Consider the following 10,288-nt stretch of genomic DNA (forward strand, 5'->3'; position numbering starts at 1 on the left):
GAAAACTATTGCCTAAACCAAAGCCAGAGAGATTTATACCTACATTTTATTCTAAGAGTTTTATAATTTTAAAGCTTATATTTGAGTCTTTGTCCCATTTGAGTCAGTTTTTATAGGTTATGGGACTTAATTTCATTCTTTGACAAGTTGATAGCCCATTGTTCCTGCCCTGTTTGTCAAAAAGCCATTGTTTCTCTCATTGAATGGCCTTAATGACCTTGTCAAAATGAATTGGTTATGGCTGGTCCTTCATTTCTAGTCTCTCAACTGTATTCCAGCTGGTCTATCCTAATGTTAGTGCAATAAGTAAAAAAAAAATGAGGCAGGTTCTTACTGTGTAGCCTTGTCTGTCCTGGAACCTGCTGTGTAAACCAGGATGGACTCAAACTCACAGAGATCTGCCTGTCTCTGCATTCTGAGTGCTATGCCATCACACCTGGCTTCCAGTTTTGATTACTATAGCTTTACAGCAAGTTTTGAACCAAACTTCTTTCTCTTTTCAGATTAGTTTAGCCATTATGCAGGAATAAAATGTGTACCATTACACCTGGCTGACTGTTTTCTTTTCTTTCTTTCTTTTCCTTTTTTTTGTTTTTGTTTGTTTGTTTGTTTTTTCAAGACATGGTTTCTCTGTGTATCTCAGGCTGTCCTCAAACTCACAACGATCTGCCTGCCTCTGCCTCTGCCTCTGCCTCTTGAGTGCTGGGATTAAAGGTGTGTGCCACCACAACGTAGCTCCTGTTTTCTTGATTTTGACTAGGGTGAGGGTAAAAATTTTTCAGAACTGGTTGTCGTGATATACACCTTTAATTCCAGCACTCGGGAAGCAAAGGCAGGTGAATTTCTGTGACTTCAAGGCTACATAGCAAATTCCAGATCAGTGAGAATCTGTCTCCAAATGAATTTCCTACATATTACATCATGTTACCTTTGAATAGAGAGATTTCATTTCCTGTTTCTCAATCTGTCTGCCGTTTGTTTTGTTTTCTTAGTTACTTTAGTCTCTAGTATGATGTTGATTGGAAGTGATTGTCTGCTTTGTTTTTTTTTTAATCTTGGGGAAAAAAGCATTCAGCCTTTTACTACTAAGTACAAAATTAACCATGAAATTTTTTTCATAAATGCTTTTTACTAAGTTAAAGATGTTTCCTTCAATTTAAAATTATGTTTTAAACTAGGCGGTGTTGGCATATGCCTTTAATTCTAGCACTCAAGAGGCAGCAGCAGGAGGCAGAGGTAGGCAGATCTCTGTGAGTTTGAGGGCAGTCTGGTCCAGTTCCATCCAGGACAGCCACGGCTACACAGAGAAACCCTCTCTCAAAAAAAATACAAAAATAAAATAAAATTATGCTTTAGAGAAAAGTTTTTTAAAAAACATATTGTCTCCTACTTCTTTAGCATAATATAGTTTATATTGGTTTGGGTTCCTCTATTTTTTAAGTTATTTTATGTCTGTGCAACATGTTCATGTAGAAGCCTTTGGAGGTCAGAAGAAGGCTACGTATCCCCTGGAACTGGTGTTACAGACAGTTGTGAGCTGTCATGTGGGTGCTGGGAACTGAACCCTGGTCCTCTGCAAGAGCAGGAAATGTTCTTAATTGCTGAGCCAACTCTCCAGCACCTATATTGTTTTTTTAAGTCTGTACTTTAATGTCTTATAAACTATTACTTTCTTGGTTTTGGTTTTGTTTTGTTTTTCCAGACAGGGTTTCTCTGTGTAGCCTCGACTATCCTGAAAGTCCCTCTGTAGACCAGGCTGGCCTCAAACTCTCAGAGATCCCCCTGCCTCTTCCTCCCAAGTGCTGGGATTAAAGGTGTGCACCACCACCGCTCAGCCACATTTTTTTATAAAATACTCTTGCACATCTTTATTATATTCATTCCTAGGCTGTCATACATTTTGAGTATTGTAAATATTGTTTTCTTTTCTTTCTTTCTTTTTTTTTTACAAATTTTGCCTCTTTTGATTTGTATACCAATTCTGTATCTACAAATCCTGCCAAATTTTATTGCTTTGTTTAATTTACATGTAGATTCTTCTGGTTTTCTTATAAGCAATCTTGTGCCTGATCTCAAAGGAAAGCAATGAATGGCCCTCCATTAGGTGATTTGTTTTGTGGTGATTTCACTGCGTTGTCATTAAGTGAGCATTTCTCTTTGTTTATTCTGTATGGAGTTCTGAAACTTCTTTACTCTGCAGTTTGATATTTTCTCTCAACTTCAGAAAGGCTTGGCCATTTTTTTGTTTGGGGAGTTTTTTCTCTTTTTGCTTGTGTTTGAGACAGGGTCTTGCTTTGGAACCCATGTTGGTCCTATACTCTGTCTCTGTCTCTGTCTCTGTCTCTCTCTCTCTGTGTGTGTGTGTGTGTTTGGTATGTTTGGTGCATGCATGTGTGTGCACATGTATGGGTGTCCACACCTGTAGGTGCATATGTACAATGTCTAGTATCCTACTCTATCACTCCCTGCTTTATTCCCTTCAGATGGGCTTACTCATTTGTCTTTTCTTTCTTTTCCCCCTTTTGGCTAGGCTGTAAACTCCAATGCTAGAATTACAAGTGTATCATATAACCACACCCAGGTCTTTACATGGTTTCTGAGATTCAAACTCAGGCCATCAGGCTAGTGCTAAAGGCCTTTACCTGTTGAACCATTTCACCACCCTTCCCCCTTTAAATTTTTCAATGCTTTGTATCTCCATAGTTCAATTTGGATAGTCTCTTCTGATTTATCTTCTGACTGGTTCCTTGGCACACACTTCAGGTTCTATAAGGATCTAATAATTTCGGAATTACGCTCACTGTCATTTTACAGTTCTAGGATTTCCAGGGATTTTTTCATGCCTTCAATTCTCCATCAATGATATAAATATTGTCATTTTTATCTTTGGACATATTTTGCTTGATTATTCAAAGCGTTTCAGTAATTTTGACATTTGGAGGCACTGATGACTCTGTTCTGGTGCCTACTTTCTCTACTGACCACCACCACCACCACCAATGACTTCACCTCCCCAGGCTCTTGCCTTTTTCTGGATCCTGCTCTGAAAACTCATCCTCTTTTTTTCTTATTCCTTCAAGCAGATAATTTATTTTTCATCAGCATTTCTAATTGTCTTCATTAGGAGTCAAACTTAAATGAACTGATATACCATTAGTAGATATGGAAGTTCTTTATTAATTTTTTTTAAATCTTTTTTCCACTTTGAGAAGTATTTGGTGCATTTTCAAATAGACCTGCTTGATTTTACAGAACGGTGTTTTCAATTCTCTCTGATTTACCTTAGCCAATTAACATGCCGAGTTTCTGCTCCCAGTCTGATCAACCTGCCACTCGAATTGGTGGATGTTTGGTTTTGTTTGTGCTCTTTTATGGGTCTCTTTCTCCTTTTTGATTGAGTGTTTAGATTCTTCAACTGGATCTCTTTCTTTCTGAGAACTTTATAGTTGGAGTGCTTTATAGGGGAGATCTGGCCAAAAGGAAGTCCCTTCCAAAAGGAAAATTGCCTCCTGACAATTTTCAGAACCAATAAGAGTTAAATGTCTGTGGCATTTGTAGACTACAATAATCTCCACTAAAACCATGTGGTACTCACTAGGGAGTTCGAACACTTTCAGGGCTGTCCCTCAACCCATACCAGGCCTACAAACAAGACAGTCTCCTTGAGGCCTGGTACATGCAGAAGAAGGGCTCAGTAGTTCTGGTTTATCGTGACCATGACATCATCTTCATGCAGGTCGTAGGAGAAGGGATTTTCTGATAAATTTGTATGGTTGGTCTTGACTATCAACTTGACTGGATTGAGAGTCACCTAGGACACACATTTGAGAGCATGTCTTTGAGCATGTTTTAGAGAGGTTTGAATGCAGAGGGAAGACCCACTCTAAATGGAGGTAACCAGTCTTGTGGGCCAGGGGCCAGGTTGAATGCAATGAAGAAAGAGAGCTAAGGAACAGTGTTCATTTTTCCCTGCTTCCTGAAACAGCTTATCATAGCACCTAGCCCCATGCCTTTTTGCCAGACTAGCCTGTATCTCCTTTTAAAGCAGGGGCCAAAGCACATCCTTCCTTAAGTTGATTTTGTCAGATATTTTGTCACAGCAACAAGGAAAGTAACCAATACAGTCTCTCTGATTTTGCAAGCTTTGGGCTTTGTCCCCATAGCCATGAGGCCACAAAAATAAAGGCCAAGGTCACCGGTGTCTGCAAAAGCCCACAGGGAGAAGGTTACATGTCGCTCGGGGTTCCTGCTTTCATTTCATTTGAGGATTAAGAATTCCTTCCTTTTACCATCTCATTGTTGTGTTGGAAAAGTTGATTTTAAAATATTTTATTTACATATTACATACATAAAAACCAGCTTCATTCTTGGCTTTCTCATTACATTAAGCCAAGACGAAGCTCAATTTTTGTTCAGACAATTGCCTTGTACTTTTCCTTCACAGATACATTTTAAAGATTTATTTAGCCGGGCGGTGGTGGCGCACGCCTTTAATCCCAGCACTCGGGAGGCAGAGGCAGGCGGATCTCTGTGAGTTCGAGACCAGCCTGGTCTACAGAGCTAGTTCCAGGACAGGCTCCAAAGCCACAGAGAAACCCTGTCTCGAAAAACCAAAAAAAAAAAAAAAGATTTATTTATATGAACATCTTTATGTGAGAAGAGGGCATCAGATCCCACTAAAGATGGTTGTGAGTCGCCATGTGGTTGTTGGGAAATGAACGCAGGACTTTTGAAAGAGCAACCAGTGCACTTAACCCCTGATCCACCTCTCCAGCACTCACAGACACTTTTGCAAAAGTAACTAGACAATCTGCCAGGTGTGGTGGCACACACCTTGAATCCCAGTACTCCAGAGTCAGAGGTAGGTGAATCTCTGTGAGTTTGAGGCTAGCCTGATGATCTACATACTGAGTTCTAGGTCAGTCAGGGATACAAAGTGAGATTCTGTCTCCAAAAACAATGTAACTAGGTATTTACTAATTAGATATGTCATTAAATGGATGTCCTCTGCTGAATAATAACAGAGACCGTGACTTTTTTCTTCTCCTATGTCAGTTAGGATTAGATTTCAATACACAGATGGACAAAATGATGATTTTTGACCAAGACAGACATTTATATGTGTTATGCATTAATGAAGTCCAGAGGAACCACTAAGACTAGTTTAGAGATGTATTTTCCTGCACCATAAGCCTCGGGCTATGACCTTCATTCTCTTGGTTCAAAATGGCAACTGTAACTCCAGATGTTAAATCAAAATAGAGCTGAGGAAAGGGATAGAGGAAGGAGAAAAGTACAGGGTTAAGAACAGTACCGGTATTCTTTTGAAGGAGTTTCCCAAAAGATGTTAACCAAAGTTTTAGTTAAATCTCACCAGCCAAATGGCTACAATCAGCAGGAAAGGCATCTCAAACAAGAGGAAGGCTTTTAGGAAGATTGGGAGTTCAAGATCATTCTTGGCAACATAACAAATTCTAGGTCAGCCTGAATACATTAGTCATTGTCTCAAAAAAAAATATCTTTTGCGTTGCTAAATGGGCAAAGAAAGCAACTTAAGATCTTCCTTTATTGGCCAGGTGGTGATGGTGCACGCCTTTAATCCCAGCACACAGGAGGCAGAGGAAGGTGGATCTCTGTGAGTTCAAGGCCAGCCTGGTCTACAGAGAGAGTTCTGGGACAGTCAAGGCTACACAGAGAAACCCTGTCTCAAACAAAGATATTCTTTTATCATTTTTCACATAGGGATTGAGTTCTGCTTGTAACTGTAACCTAGAAAAGTGTCCACCAACAAAATAGGAATAAAGGAGTTCTAATGAGCACAAGACATGAATAATGAACACAGCCCTCTTTTGTGAAAGGGGACACATACTATAGTGTGTATGTGGAAGTCAGAGGGCAACTTCTGGGAGCCATTTTTCTCCTTCCACCGTGTGGGTTCTAGGGATCAAACTCAGGTCATCAGACTTGGTACCAAGTGCCTCTTTATCTACTAAAGTGCATAGATCTTTAAAATGTTTTTTGTGGTACTATATATGGAATCCAGAGCGTGGTATACTGAGCACACCTTCGCCTACAGAGCTATACCATTAGCTTGTTCAAGAATTTAAAAAAGAGAGGGGACTGGGGGACATGGTTCTGTTGGTAAAGTGTTTCCTGAGCAAGAATGAAGCCTTGAGTTTGAATCCTCAGCATTCATGTAAAAAGCCAGGCATAGGAGTCCTTTACAGGACCAAGCCCAAGTCAGAGACCTCTGAGGGAGTAGACCAGAGCCAGAGACCTTTGCGGAACCAACCCCAAGCCAGGGACCTCCACAGGAATGGACCCAGACCAGGGACATTTATGGAAACAGTACTGAGCCAGCGACCTAGGCCAGAGCAGGCCTGAGATAGCCCAGACTACTATACCCAGCAAAACTTTCAATCACCATAGAAAAACAAAACAAGATATTCCATGGGGAAAAAAACACATTTAACCAATACCTAGCCACAAATTCAGGCATACACAAAGTACTAAAAGGAAAACTCCAACCCAAGGAAGTTGGCTACATCAACAAAAATATAAACAATTGATGATCTCACAGCAGCAAATCCTAAAGAAGGGGCAAACACAGAATAACATCACAATAACAAAAACTAAATTAACAGGATATAGCAATCACTGATCATTAATATCCCTTGATATAAATGGACTCAGCTTATCTATAAAAGGATACAGGCTAACAGACTGAATACAAAAACAGAATCCATCCTTCTGTTGTATACAAGAAACATCTCAACCTCAAAGACAGACACCTCAGAGTAAAGGGTTGGGAAAAAAATTTTCCAATCAAATGGACCTAAGAAAGAAGCTGGTGTAGCTATCCTAATAGCTAACAAAATAGACTTCACACTAAAATCAATCAAAAGAGACAAAGAAGGACATTTCATATTAGGCCCAGGAAAACTCTATCAAGAGGAAATCTCAGTACTGAACATCTATGCCCTGAATATGTAAAAGGAATACTTCTAAAGCTTAAATAGCACATTAAACCCCACACACTAATAGTGGGAGACTTCAACACTCCCCTCTCACCATTGGGCAGGTCAGTCAGACAAAAAATTAACAGAAAAATAAGGAAACTAACAGATGTTATGATTCAAATGGACTTAACAGACATCAATAGAACATTCTATCCAAACATGAAAAATATACCTTCTTCTCAGCACCTCATGGAACCTTCTCAAAAATTGACCATATACTAGGTAGCAAAACAAACATCAACAGATACAAAAAAATGGAATAACCCCATGTGTCTTATCACCATGGCTTAAAGTTAGAATTCAACAGCAACACTAAGTCCAGAAATCCCAGAAACACATGGAAATTAAACAATGCTCACCTAAAGCATCAATGGGTCAAGGAAGAAATAAAGGGAGAAATTAAAGGCTTCCTAAAATTCAATGAAAATGACCACACAACATTCCCAAATTTATGGGACACAATGAAAGCAGCATTAAGAGGAAAGTTCATGGCACTAAATGCTTACATAAAGAAGCTGGAAAAATCCCACACTAGTGAATTAACAGAACATTTGAAAACTTTAGAACAAAAAGAAGCAAAATCACCCAGGAGAACTAGACGGCAGGAAATAATCAAAGTGAGAGCTGAAATCAACAAAATAGAAACAAAGAAAACAATACAAGGAATCAATGAGACAAAAAGTTGATTCTTTGAGAAAATCAACAAAATAGACAAACCTTTATCTAAACTAACCAAAAGGCAGAGAGAGAATATCCAAATTAATGAAATCAGAAATGAAAAGGGGGACATAACAACAGACACGGAGGAAATACAGAGAATCATTATTAGGTCATATTTTGAAAACCTGTACTCCACAAAATTGGAAAGCTTAAAGGAAATGGACAACTTTCTAGATCAATATCACTGACCAAAATTAAATCAAGACCAGATAAACAAATTAAATAGACCTATAGCTTCTAAAGAAATAGAAACATTGTAAAGCAAAGGACACTGTCGCTAAGACACAAAGGCAACCCACTGACTGGGAGAAGATCTTCACCAACCACGCAACTGACAAAGGTCTGATCTCCAAAATATATAAAAAACTCAAGAAACTAGACCGTAAAATGCTAATCAACCCAATTATAAAATGGGGCACTGAGCTGAACAGAGAATTCTCAACAGAAGAAGTTCAAATGGTTCAAATGGCCAAAAGACACTTAAGGTCATGTTCAACTTCCTTAGCGATCAGGGAAATGCAAATCAAGACAACTTTAAGATACCATCTTATACTTGTCAGAATGGCTAAAATAAAAAACACCAATGATAGCCTTTGCTGGAGAGGTTGTGGAGAAAGGGGTACACTCATCCATTGCTGGTGGGAATGCAAACTTGTGCAACCACTTTGGAAAGCAGTGTGGCGGTTTCTCAGGAAATTCGGGATCAACTTACCCCTGGACCCAGCAATACCACTCTTGGGAATATACCCAAGAGAAGCCTTATCATACAACAAAAGTATATGCTCAACTATGTTCATAGCAGCATTATGTGTAATAGCCAGAACCTGGAAACAACCTAGATGCCCTTCAATGGAAGAATGGATGAAGAAAGTATGGAATATATACATATTAGAGTACTACTCAGCAGTAAAAAACAAGGACTTCTTGAATTTTGCATGCAAATGGATGGAAATAGAAAACACTATCCTGAGTGAGGTAAGCCAGACCCAAAAAGAGGAACATAGGATGTACTCACTCATATTTGGTTTCTAGCCATAAACAAAGGACATTGAGCCTATAATTAGTGATCCTAGAGAAGCTAAATAAGGAGAACCCAAAGAAAAACATATAGGCATCCTCCTATATCAACCTTCATCAGGCAATGAAAGGAGACAGAGACAGAGACCCACATTGGAGCACCGGACAGAAATCTCAAGGTCCAAATCAGGAGCAGAAGGAGAGAGAGCACGAGCAAGGAACTCAGGACTGCGAGGGGTACACCCACACACTGAGACAATGGGGATGCTCTATCGGGAACTCACCAAGGCCAGCTGGCCTGGATCTGAAAAAGCCTGGGATAAAACCGGACTCGCTGAACATAGCGGACAATGAGGACTACTGAGAACTCAAGAACAATGGCAATGGGTTTTTGATCCTACTGCACGTACTGGCTTTGTGGGAACCTAGGCAGTTTGGATGCTCACCTTACTATACCTGGATGGAGGTGGGTGGTCCTTAGACTTCCCACAGGGCAGGGAACTCTGATTGCTCTTCGAGCTGATGAGGGAGGGGGACTTGATCGGGGGAGGAGGAGGGAAATGGGAGGTGGTGGCGGGGAAGAGACAGAAATCTTTAATAAATAAATAAATTAAAAAAAAAGAAATAGAAACAGTCATCAAAAGTCTCCCAAACACAAAAAGCCCAGAACCAGAAGGTTTCAGCTCAGAATTCTACAAGATTTTCAAAGAAGAACTAATACCAGTACTCCTCAAATTGTTCCACACAATAGAAACAGAAGGAACTCTTTTTATAAGGCTACAGTTACCCTGACACCCAAACCACAGAAAGACATTACTAAGAAAGAGAATTCCACACCAGTTTCACTAATGAACACTGATGCAAAAATAATAAAATACTGGCAAATCGAATCCAAGAGCACATCAGAAACATCATCCACCATGATCAAGTCAGCTTCATTCCAGAGATGCAGGGATGGTTCAACATACAAAAATCTGTCAATGTGATCCACCATATAAACAAACTGAAAAATAAAAACCACATGATCATCTCATTAGATGCTGAAAAAGCTTTTGACAAAATACAATATCCCTTCATGATAAAGGTCTTGGAGAGAGCAGGGATACAAGGAACATACCTAAACATAATAGGCAATATACAGCAAGCCAACAGTCAACATCAAACTAAATGGAGAGAGACTCCCAGCGATCCCACTGAAATCAGGAGCAAGACAAGGTTGCCCACTCTTTCCTTATCTCTTCAATATAGTTCTTGAGTTCTTAGCTAGAGCAATAAGACAACAAAAGGAGATCAAGGGGATACAAATTGGAAAAGAAGTTAAACTCTCACTATGTGCTGATCATATGATAGTTTACTTTATAGAAGAGAAACTGGGAAGTACACTTGAACGCATTGGCACAGGGAACCACTTCCTAAACAGAACCCCAGCAGCACAGACACTGAGAGAAACAATTAATAAATGGGACCTCTTAAAACTTAGAAGCTTTTGTAAAGCAAAGGGCAGTGTCAACAAGACAAAACAACAGCCTACA

This window comes from Microtus pennsylvanicus, chromosome X (assembly GCF_037038515.1).
Source record: "Microtus pennsylvanicus isolate mMicPen1 chromosome X, mMicPen1.hap1, whole genome shotgun sequence".
In the NCBI taxonomy this organism is placed as follows: Eukaryota; Metazoa; Chordata; class Mammalia; order Rodentia; family Cricetidae; genus Microtus; species Microtus pennsylvanicus.